The sequence below is a fragment of the Triticum urartu genome, chromosome 4A (genome assembly GCF_056163025.1).
Source record: "Triticum urartu cultivar PI428250 chromosome 4A, HENAU_Tu73, whole genome shotgun sequence".
Classification (NCBI taxonomy): Eukaryota; Viridiplantae; Streptophyta; class Magnoliopsida; order Poales; family Poaceae; genus Triticum; species Triticum urartu.
The window spans coordinates 519,479,036-519,490,605 of NC_141876.1; the positions used below are offsets into that span (position 1 = coordinate 519,479,036).

Genomic DNA, 11,570 nt, shown 5'->3' on the forward strand with positions numbered 1-11,570 from the left:
TGCCTGAAAAATGGCTAAGGACCCAAAGCATACACATAGTCCAAGCCGGCTTCCCGCCTCACCGACCGGCTTATAGCAGCCGGCCGGCCGGCTTCTACTTAACTTGCTAGAAAACTCTAATCGGCTAAGTACTTGCCTCCCCGAAAGTGGCTAAGTACTTGACCCAACCACAGTCCGTAGAGCGGCTGTTCGGCTGGCAAGACGGCAACTAAGGGAAGGCGGAAAAGGAAAAAAGCCAAAGAGCAGAAAGCAAGGAAAGATAGAACTCGGAAAAAATATTTACACATCAAAAGGCCCTTGGCCGACATACAACAAGAGTTTGAAATACACCCCATGGGTGGAATTGTGCAAAGTTAACGAAGTTTGTCGAGACTGATAAGCAGGAAGAAACAAAGGTAAAATGGCAGCCTAGGAAGCATCAGACACGTTCGGCGAAATGGTGGAGTCGGTGGTGCCGGCTGGTTCAGCGGCCGGCTAGTCGGTCTCCACTTGGTCGCCTTTAGCAGCAGCCGGCTCACTCGGGCGTGGCTCGTTGCTGGAGGTGCGGTCGAGTTGAGGCTGGCCGTCTGCGCCGACCTCTGGCGCCTCCTGTTCACCTTCCTCCTCCTCTTTGTCTTCTCCTTTGTCGCTGGAGTCGATCACCTCGACCGAGTCCTCGCCATCCTCCGGGTTCAGCCCAAACCACTCTGGTGGCGCCTCGGCACCATTCTCGGCCAGCTCGGGGATGAAGATGCTGGTGTTGGTGTACTCGGCGATTGCCGCCGCCCGCTTGATAAGATCACCCTCCACCGCCACCAGCTCCTCCTGGGATTCCTGTCGAAACATGGTCAACTGGGCTAGATTTAGCCCAGGGTACCACACCTTAACGAACTCCAAGGCTTGGCGTGCTCCGGCCCGGGCCAAGGAGCCCTTCCACGCCTCAAGGCGGCCGGCCGCCACCTCTAGCCAGTCGGCAGTCCGGCTGGGTGTGCGCGGAGCCGGCATGTCTGGCCACAGGGCGGCGATCCCCTGGGCGCCGATGCGCTAAAGGTGGCGCATCATCCGATGAGCTGGCCGAAGGCGAGCCTGGATGCTGAGAAGCTGCTCGCTAAGAGTGTGGGGGCGTCGGCAGCAATCTGCTCACCTTCTGCCCTTTGTCCTTCGCGATCGGCCTCAATAGCCTGGTTGGCAGCACCAGAGTGACCTGGGAAGAAGTTTGCTCGGACAAAAAAGCAAAGAATTAGATCAGAAACAAGAAGTCGGCTTGATCAGAAGCCGGCGGCTTGAAGAAAGAGTAAAGAAGGCAGCATACCGTCGACCATGTCTTCAATCTCGCCGAAGCCGGCAGTCAACATTGCCTCCTTGTCGGTCCAGGCAGAGCGCTCGGTCTCGAACTCAGCAAGGAGACCTGCCTCCTTGTCCTCTGCCTCCTTCTGGGCCTTCCTGAGAAGCTCCACCTGCTCCGCCAGTTGCGTGACCAGCCGGTCACGCTCCTCGGCCAGCTTGTTGTAGTCCGCCTCCTTGGCACACAGCATGGTGTTGGTTTCGCCCAGCTACTGCTGCAGGGTGGCGTTGGCCTCTACAAAGCAGAAGAAGGAAAGGACATCAACAATCAACAAAGAGAGATGTAGTTGCCAGGAAGAACCGGCCCAACTGCTCAGCAGTCGGCCCGAATCTCGGGGACTACAGCCCGCGGATGCGCCAGCGCGCCCCCGTAGAGAAAGAAGTTATAAAATATCAACAGAGAAGAAGAGCAGTTGCCAGGAAGATCCGTCCCGACTGCTCAACAGTCGGCCCGAATCTCGGGGACTACAGCTCGCGGGTGCACCAGCGCGCCCCCGAAGAGAAAGAAAAATACTTACTCCGGCTCTCCGACAAGTCGACGGCCCATTGATCCAACTCCTGGACTTTGGAGTTGAAGGCGGCTGCACGGAGGTTATGATAATCCTGCAGCAAAGATATCAGACAGTATTAGTACTCGGAGCTTGCGAATTAAAGTTCCGAGCCACCTGCTCAGCAGCCAGCCCGAAACTCGGGGACTACACCCAGTGGGTGTGCTGGCGCACCCCCACGAAGCAATACAAGAATTAAAAACAAAGAAGCAAGAAGCATACCCGGATGGCTGCTCGCGACTCCAGGAATGCATTGTTGCAGCGCTTGAGTGGGTCGGCTTCAGCGCGGAGCTTGGCCTGGACGTCCAGGATTGCCTTGTTCAAAGGGCCCGTCCCGCCTCCCCGCACCCACTCAGTGGGTGCGACGCTGGTCGCCTCGGCATCCGGGATCGAAGAGCTCGCGGCACCGGTCTCTAGTGAGCATGGCGCCGAGGCCGCTTTTGCAAATCGGCAGCGCGAGGGTGTGCGGACCTCAGGAGTTGGGCCTGTCACCAGCTCATCTCTAGCTGGTGGCGCCGGCAGGTCGGCCGGTTGTTTGTCTCGCGCCTCCTTAGAGGGTAGTGGCGGGGGCATGATTACGTCTGGCATGACGACGTCGCCGCCGTCCCTCTCCATGATCGGTGCTCGTTGCCAGCTCCCCCAGTCGGCACCACGAACTCTGGCAGTGGCGGCGCGGAATTCAGGGGGGTGACGAATATCGCCGACTGACAGCGCACGGCTTCCTTGGCCTGCCTTTTCACCGCGACGGCAGCCTCGGCCTCCGCCAGCTTCTTCAAGGAGGCGGCCTCCGCCTTGTCTATCTCTGCCTTCTCCAGGCGGGCGGCTTCCTGCTCCTCGCGCGCCTCCCGCATGTTTCGCTCCGTCGCCTCCCGGAGGTCGGCGGCCGGATCGATTCGCCGGGTGGTGGTGGAAGTCTCTGCCGACACCACGATGGAGGCGGCGTCCGACTTCTCGAGAGAGAGAGCGGAGCCCTAAAATCAAGAAAATAAAACAAAGGAAGTTCAGAAAGAATCAACGAGAAAGAAGAACACAAGGGAAAGATACTTACGCCGACACCATAGGAGGCGCCTTTGGGAGCTTCTGGTACTTGGCCGCCTTCACTGCGGCCTCTTTCCGCCTGGTCGCAGCGGTTGGATTCTTGGCCTTCTTCGGCGCGCTGCTGAACAAGACGGTGCCTTGCTGACGCTTACACGTGCCGCCTCGAGCAGTTGGCTCGACGGAGGGGCCCGCGTCCGCCCTACCGGTGCCCCGCGCTGGGCGCGGCTCTTCTTCCTCTTCATCATCATCAGGCCAGGTCTCGATGCCGCCTTCTTCGGAGCCGCCTGCTTCATAGACGCCGCCTATCGCAGTGTCCTCCAAGGCGGCCACCCCCAAGTAGGGGTCGTCCACGTCACTCACTGCCCGGTCCGGTCGGTAGTCGCCACCCGCACTTCCGATGGCGGCCGTCGCATCCAACATATAGAGCTGTTTCGGATGATGAGAGGCCAGCTGATCAAGACCAAGATCAAGACTAAGACGAGTATCAAAAAGAAAAAAAATGGAAAACATATCGCAGGCGGCGGGTCGACGCGAGAATATGGCGCTTGCCGAAGCTCCAAGACCCCTCCAGCTTGAGGCCGGAGATCTCGTTCACCAAGTTCAAGACCTCGGCAGCCGACATCTCCTTGGTGCTCACCCAGCACAGGTCGCGATGCCCGCTCATCTGACTGATCAGGTGCGGCCGGCCTTGGAGCGGGAGAACTCGGTGCTCGACGAAGGCGACCAGCCAGTCGGACGCCTTGAGGCCTTCGTCTCGGTCAGCTCCCGGAGCCGTTGGATGGCGGCGGTGCTGTCTGCTGATACCAGCTTCGGCTTGTAGCCCCAGCTGGCCCGAGGCTCGACAGGCGGGCCGACTACATAAGCCGACAGATTGATGAAGTCGACGGCCGGGTCCATGTTCTCCATGTAGAAGTAGGATTGCTGCCACATCTTGACCGACTATGGCAGCTTGATGGTGGGGAAGGCGTTCTTCGGCGACGGTCGGCGAACCGCGACGAAGGCGCCGCACTGGGCAGCCACCTCCCGGATGGAGGTGCCCAGCTTGGTGTAGAAGAAAGCTCCCCATAGCTCGACGGTGGGGAGGATGCCAAGGTGGCCTTCACACATCATGACGAAGGTTGCCAGGAGCATCACGGTGTTGGGCGTGATATGATGGGGCTGGAGGTGATAGAATTTGAGAAATGAACGGAGGAACCCGCTCGCCGGCAGGCCGAAGCCGCAGATGAAGTGCGAGCGGAAGACGACCCGCTCGCCCTCTCCTAGCGCCAGTGAGATCTCCCCCTCTGGCGGCACACGTGCCTTCACGTAGCCCGTGCTGGGAAGACACCGCGTCTCGCGGAGGAAAGTGATGTGGTCCTCATTGACGTTGGACCCGTCCCAGTCTCCTCCTTGCTCGCGCGCCAAGAAAGGGCGCGACAAGGGAGTTGTGTATGGAGCGGAGCAAAGAGGGCTCGGACGGACGAGCTCGATGGAGACAAACTATGACAGCGCTCTGGCGTGGCTCAGGGGCGCTGCAGTGAGAGGAAGAAGAAGGAGGCAAGAACGGGGTGGAGGGGCACGCGTACTCCGCCGCTTCCTCTCCTCCCCCTACTTATAGCCGGCGGGCTATGAAGCTGAGGGGCGGGCGTGGGATCATGGGATTAACTGTGCCCCTGACCCCATGTCCCCACCTTTATCGCGCAAGTTACTGCGCGTAGTAACTCTGCGGGGAAACGCCACCGCCCACCTCGGCCGCAGCGGATCCGCTCCCGCACCGAGGCCCATTGTTGCCAGGCCGAGCCTGCAGACGCGTCCCATCGCGCGCATGGGCTTCAGGCTGGCCCGGCTGGCTGGCACCACGTGGCGCACCCATGACGGGCGGCGGGCCGAGAGGCTTAGCTAGCACGCCACCTGGTTCCCGCCGTTGCATTCGAAATTCCAGAAAGATCCGACTGGACGTATCCGACTCCTGCCAACCACCTTCCCAGGAGTCGGATGAAGCTTCCTTCAGAGCACCCGGAGGAGGAAATTGTTGAGGCTCCTCGGCTCCTCAGCCGCGGCACCTCACCAGCTTCGGGGACTACTGTCGGAGTAATGGGCCACGGGTAGCCTAACCCGAGCCCCAGAACCTTTCAAGACATCGGGGCCGGCTGTGCCCCTCAAGGCGTCAAGATAGAGCTCCGCCTTCTGGCGGCCGGCTGGCCGAACGGCCGACTGTCAGAAGGCGGCCATGCTTAGGAAGGCGGCTCCAAGACGGGCCGACCCCTAGCAGGCGGCCTCCAGAGATGCCGACCCCTAGCAGTCGGCCCATGGCGCCCTCAAAGTCTGCACCCCCATTAAGAAGACAAGACAGGGTGTGGCTGCAGTATAGCCAATCCCCCCGTATCCAAGGCCGAGCGTGGCCACAGTGCACCGTACAGGCGGAGATCTCCTCCCGGCGTGACACAGTTGCCACTCCGCCCCTGACGTCACTCCTGTCAGGCGAAGCCCTGTTTCCACGACCGCTTGTCGGTACGGCCCGAAGACGGCGGGCCCTGCCAGTCAACGAGAGCCCGGAAGACGACGGGGTCCTCACCAGTCGGACCCGAGGGAGGCCGGCTCTCAGCAGTCGGCCCGTTCCTTCCTCAGGGCCCCACGCACCATTAACTAGATAAGATGTGGAGTGGCTACAGTGATCTCCCACTAGGCGGAGGGACTGTAGCCACGCTCCCCTGACCAAGCAAGCATCATTAGAATCACGGCTACAGTAATCCACAGCCGGCAAGACCCGTGAGCGGCGGAGGCGGCATGTCGGCTCCGTACCAGACCAGCCGGCGGGGCCCACCAGGCGGCACGCCCCAGCAGTCGGCGGAGAAGCCCGCGACCAGAGAGACTGACAGCCGGGGACCTACACCCAGCCAGATTACCATTGTACCCCTGGGGGGTAGGCCTATATAAACCCCCCAGGGCACCCATGCAATGGGTTGGAACCTGTTAGAATTAGACTCACACCTACGGGGAGAGGAGAGCAGGCCTTGCCTTCTTCTACCTCTAGCATACAGCTCGAGGAGCACCATTGTACTCACTAGAGCCTTAGTGATCATGCGGAGACCCCGCATAGTAGGACTAGGGGTGTTATCTCCTAGGAGAGCCCCAAACCTGGGTAAAGTGCGCCGGCGTTTGTGTCTACGCCTTATCCCGCTTCTAGGCACCGGCGACGTTCTACTCGCTCCCACCATGATAGGCCATCCATTGGCATATGCCGCACCCAACCCCCGACATAAACCTGCTGAATAAATTAAAGTAGAACCTAGTGTTGCTGTAGTTAACGTTCTCATGGTTGATAATTTAGATGGGCATGTTATTTACTTCTGCGATGAAGCTGTTAGAATCGCTAAATCCGATGAAAAAGATAAACATAGACCTGTTTTTGGCATGCCTAATGTCTCAGTTAAAATAGGAGATCACTGTTATCATGGTTTATGTGACATGGGTGCTAGCGTGAGTGCTATTGCTTTTACCTTATATCAAGAAATAATGAATGACATAGCACCCATTGAAATAGAAGACATAAATGTTACTTTTAATCTTGCTAAGAGAGACACCATCACACCACTTGGGATTGTTAGAGATGTTGAAGTCTTGTGTGGGAAGATGTAATATCCTACTGATTTTCTTCTTCTTGGTTCCCCACAAGATGACTTTTGTCCCATTATCTTTGGTAAACCTTTCTTGAACACCATCAATACTAAAATAGATTGTGAGAAACAAACTGTCGGTGTTAGTTTTGGTGATGAGTCTCATGAGTTTAATTTTTCTTAGTTTAGTAGAAAGCATCATAAGAAAGAATTGCCTAAGAAGGATGAAATAATTGGTCTTGCCTCTATTGTCGTGCCTCCTACTGATCCACTAGAACAATATTTGCTAGACCATGAGAATGATATTTATATGCATGAAATAAATGAGATAGATAAAATTTTCTTTGAATAACGACCTCTGTTTAAACACAATTTGCCTATTGAAACTGTAGGAGGTCCTCCTCCACCTAAAGGTGATCCTGTGTTTGAATTAAAACAATTGCCAAACACTTTGAAATATGCTTATCTTTCAGAACATGAAGAAGAAAGATTATTGAAGGTTCTGAAGAAGCACCAAGCTGCTATTGGATATACTCTTGATTATTTAAAGGGCATTAGTCCCACTCTCTGTCAGCACAAAATTAATATGGAACCTGATGCTAAACCCGTTGTTGATCACCAAAGGCGTTTGAATCCTAAAATGAAAGAAGTGGTAAGAACTGAAATATTGAAGCTTCTGGAAGCATGTATAATTTATCATGTAGCTGATAGTACATGTGTAAGTCATGTTCATTGTGTTCCTAAGAAAGAAGGTATCACTTTTGTTCCTAATGATAAGAATGAGGTTATTCCACAAAGAATTGTCACTGGATATAGAATGGTAATTGATTTTAGAAAATTAAATAAAGCTACTAGGAAAGATCATTACCCACTTCCTTTTATTGATCAAATGCTAGAAAGACTATCTAAGCACACAGGCTTTTTTTTCCTCAATGGATATTCTAGTTTTTCTCAAATACCTATTTCACAACCTAATCATAAAAAACCACCTTTACTCGCCCTTTTGGAACTTATGCTTATAGACGCATGCCTTTTGGTTTATGTAATGCACCTGCTACCTTTCAAAGATGTATGACTCCTATATTCTCTGATTTTTGTGAAAAGATTGTTGAGGTTTTCATGGATGATTTTCCGTTTACGGGACTTCTTTTGATGATTGCTTAAGCAACCTTGATCGAGTTTTGCAGAGATGTAAGCAAATTAATCTTGTCTTGAATTGGGAGAAGTGCCACTTTATGGTTAATGAAGGTATTGTCTTGGGACATAAACTTTCTGAACGAGGTATTGAGGTGGATAAAGCTAAAGTTGATGCAATTGAGAAAATGCCATGTCCTAAAGATATCAAAGGTATTCATAGTTTCCTCGGTCATGCTGGTTTCTATAGGAGATTTATTAAAGAATTCTTTAAGATTTCTAGGTCTCTTACAAATCTTTTACAAAAGGATGTTCCATTTGTTTTTGATGATTGTGTAGAAGCCTTTGAAAAACTTAAGAAGGCCTTAGTTTCTGCACCTATTTTCCAACCACCTGATTGGAACTTGCGTTTTGAAATTATGTGTGATGCTAGTGATTATGCTATTTGTGTTGTTCTAGGACAAAGAGTTGATAATAAATTAAATGTTATTAATTATGCTAGTAAAACTCTAGACATTGCCCAACGTAATTATGCTACTACTCAAAAAGAATTCTTAGCAGTTGTGCTTGCTTGTGATAAATTTAGATCTTACATTGTTGATTCTAAAGTAATTGTTCGCACCGATCATGCTGCTATAAAATATCTTATGGAAAAGAAAGATGCTAAACCAAGACTCATTAGGTGGGTTCTTTTGCTACAAGAATTTGACTTACATATCACTAATAGAAAAGGAGCTGATAACCCCATAGCTGATAACTTGTCTAGGTTAGAAAATATTCTTGATGACCCACAACCTATTAACGATAGTTTTCCTAATGAACACTTAGATGCAATAAATGTTTCTCATAATACTTCTTAGTATGCTGACTATGCTAATTATATTGTTGCTAAATACATACCACCTAGCTTCACATACCAACAAAAGAAAAAATTCTTCTATGATTGAAGACATTACTTTTGGGATGACCCACATCTTTATAAAGAAGGAGTAGATGGTATTATTAGACGTTGTGTACCTGAGCATGAAAAGGAACAAATCTTATTGAAGTGTCACTCCGAAGCTTACAGAGGGCATCATGCGGGAGATAGAACGGCTCACAAGGTATTGCAATCTGGTTTTTATTGGCCTACTCTCTTCAAGGATGCTCGTAAGTTTGTTTTATCTTGTGATGAATGTTAGAGAATTGGAAATATTGGTAAGCGTCAAGAAATGCCTATGAATTATTCACTTGCTGTTGAAACATTTGATGTTTGGGGATTTGATTACATGGGACATTTTCCTTCCTCTAATGGGTATACACATATTTTGGTTGCTGTTGATTATGTTACTAAGTGGGTAGAAGCCATTCCAACTAGTAGTGCTGATCAAAACACCTCTATTAAAATGCTTAAGGAAGTTATTTTCCCAAGGTTTGGAGTCCCTAGATATTTAATTACTGATGGTGGTTCACACTTTATTAATGGTGCTTTCCATAAAATGCTTGCTAAGTATGATGTTAACCATAGAATAGCATCACCTTATCATCCTCATTCTACTGGTCAAGTTGAACTTAGCAATAGAGAAATAAAATTAATTTTACAAAGAACTGTCAATAGGTCCCGAAAGAATTGGTCTAAGAAATTAGATGATGCACTTTGGGCTTATAGAACAACATATAAAAATCCTATGGGCATGTCTCCTTATAAAATGGTTTATGGAAAAGCTTTTCATTTGCCTCATGAGTTAGACCATAAAGCATATTGGGCAATTAAAGAACTCAACTATGATTTCAAACTTGCCGGTGAAAAGAGGTTATTTGATATTAGCTCACTAGATGAATGGAGAGCCCAAGCTTATGAAAATGCCAAGTTATTTGAAGAAAAAGTTAAAAGATGGCATGATAAAACAATCCAAAAGCGTGAGTTCAAGGTTGGAGAATATGTTCTTTTGTACAACTCTTGTTTCAGATTCTTTGCAGGAAACTCCTCTCCAAATGGGAAGGACCCTATGTTATTGAGGAGGTTTAATGATCTAGAGCAATAAAAATAAATAATGCCGGAGGTACCAACCCAAAGGTTGTTAATGGGCAAAGAATAAAACATTGTATCTCAGGTATGCCCATTAATGTTGAAAGCACTATTATCCAAACTATCACATCAGAAGAACACATAAAGGAAATCTTCTAGAACACTCCAGAATCGTGAAAAAGGAGGAGGTACGTGATACGGTAAGTAAACAGACTCCAAAAAATCCACAAAAATATTTTCTGCCAGTTTTGGAATGTTTTAAAAATTAGGAAAAGAAGAAACAACCAGGAAGGCACCCCTGGTGGGCACAAGACACCAGCCAGGCGCGCCCAGGTGGGTTATGCCCACCTCGGGTACCTTTCAGACTTCGTTTTTCTTCCGTTTGCTTGTTTCCCAAGATAGAAAATCTTTATATACCCCCGAACCTATTGACCACCGTATAACAGAGAAATCTTCTATTTTCTGGACAGATATAATTCACCATGGACGCTTCAAGCTCCTCCAAGGACATGTTCTTCAAGAATGTCATGAACCCATATTTGCGGGAGGTGATGCAGCACCCTCAGGCTATCCAGATGCATGATGGTGTGCTCCACATCCGTGATGTGCAAGGTCTCAAAGGGACGGGAACCATGGAGGCTAGGCTTGGAGCTATGGAGTATGAGGTCTTTTGGTGCAAGGGGATGGTGGAACATGGACTCAGTGCCAATCACCTCATGATCGCAGATTACACCCGTGATGTCAAGGTGGATGGCAATTCCATGAAGGATATCGTCTTCACCTTCAATGAGCAAATCAACTTCCACCAAATCTAGATCTATGATCTCCAAAACCAAGTCTTTGAATATGAGGCGAGGTTTAAAGGTATGAGTTTGGCTGCTAGTTGCAGGACCCATGAGACTCCTGCCTCCTCTTATGATGGTGAACCTCTGCCATGGAAACCTGAAGATAAGATTTCTACTACTTCATCACCACCACCTCCTTCTTCATCACCAAAGGAAAATTGAGTATCAGGTATGGGCACTCCCCTTTCCTTGCGCCAAGCTTGGGGGAGGTTCCCCGGTATCGTATCACCTCCACTATCTTTTGCCTTTACTTACTTTAGTTTGATCCTTTCTTTTCATGTGTTTGCTTAGTGATCTATACTTGTAATCATGTGCGAGATATATAATAAAGTTTAGTTTGAAGTTTTGTTCTCTTTACTTTCATGTTCAATAAAAAGAAAGGAAATAAATAAAAAGATCATATGCTAATCTTATGGTAAGTAATGACATCACATAAGGAAGAGTATAAGTAGAAAATTTTATTGGAGATTTACAAACATAGCATTGGTCAATGATGCAACTCATGAAGGTATTAATAAGGGAAGATAAGATTCACATGCAAATACACTATCCTAGACATCTTTTGTGATTGTGAGCCCCCATTAAAATATTATATGCCAAAATTGTTGACGTTGGACAAGGAAGATAACGTAATGATTTATGTTTGTTCATATTCACATAGAAGTTATATTGTCATAGATCCTTTAACATGTGGTGCTTGCCCCCCATCTTTGCTAGCCAAAAATTCCGCACTAAGTAGAGACACAACTTGTGCATCCAAAAACCCTTAAACCAAATCTTGTTTTGAGAGTCCACCATACCTACCTATGGATTGAGTAAGATCCTTCAAGTAAGTTGTCATCTGTGCAATAAAGGCAATAAAAATTGCTTCTAAAAGTGTTGGATCATTTAGTGTAAGATAAAATTGAGCATTGTACGAACTTGTGATGGCAAAGAATAAAAGCGATAGACTGCATAATAAAGGTTTTATCATAAGGGGCAATATAACATGACATTCTTTTGCACTAAGAGATTGAGCATACAAAAAAAGTGCATGGAAACTGCTTCCCTCTACGAAGGGCCTATCTTTTACTTTTAT

At 49.2% G+C, this 11,570-nt stretch overlaps 1 pseudogene; it reads right to left on the bottom strand.

Annotated features, from left to right (window-relative positions):
• Positions 1-408: 408 nt before the first annotated feature.
• On the bottom strand, positions 409-1,041 carry LOC147976377 (uncharacterized; annotated as a pseudogene).
• Between the last annotated feature and the right edge of the window lie 10,529 nt (positions 1,042-11,570).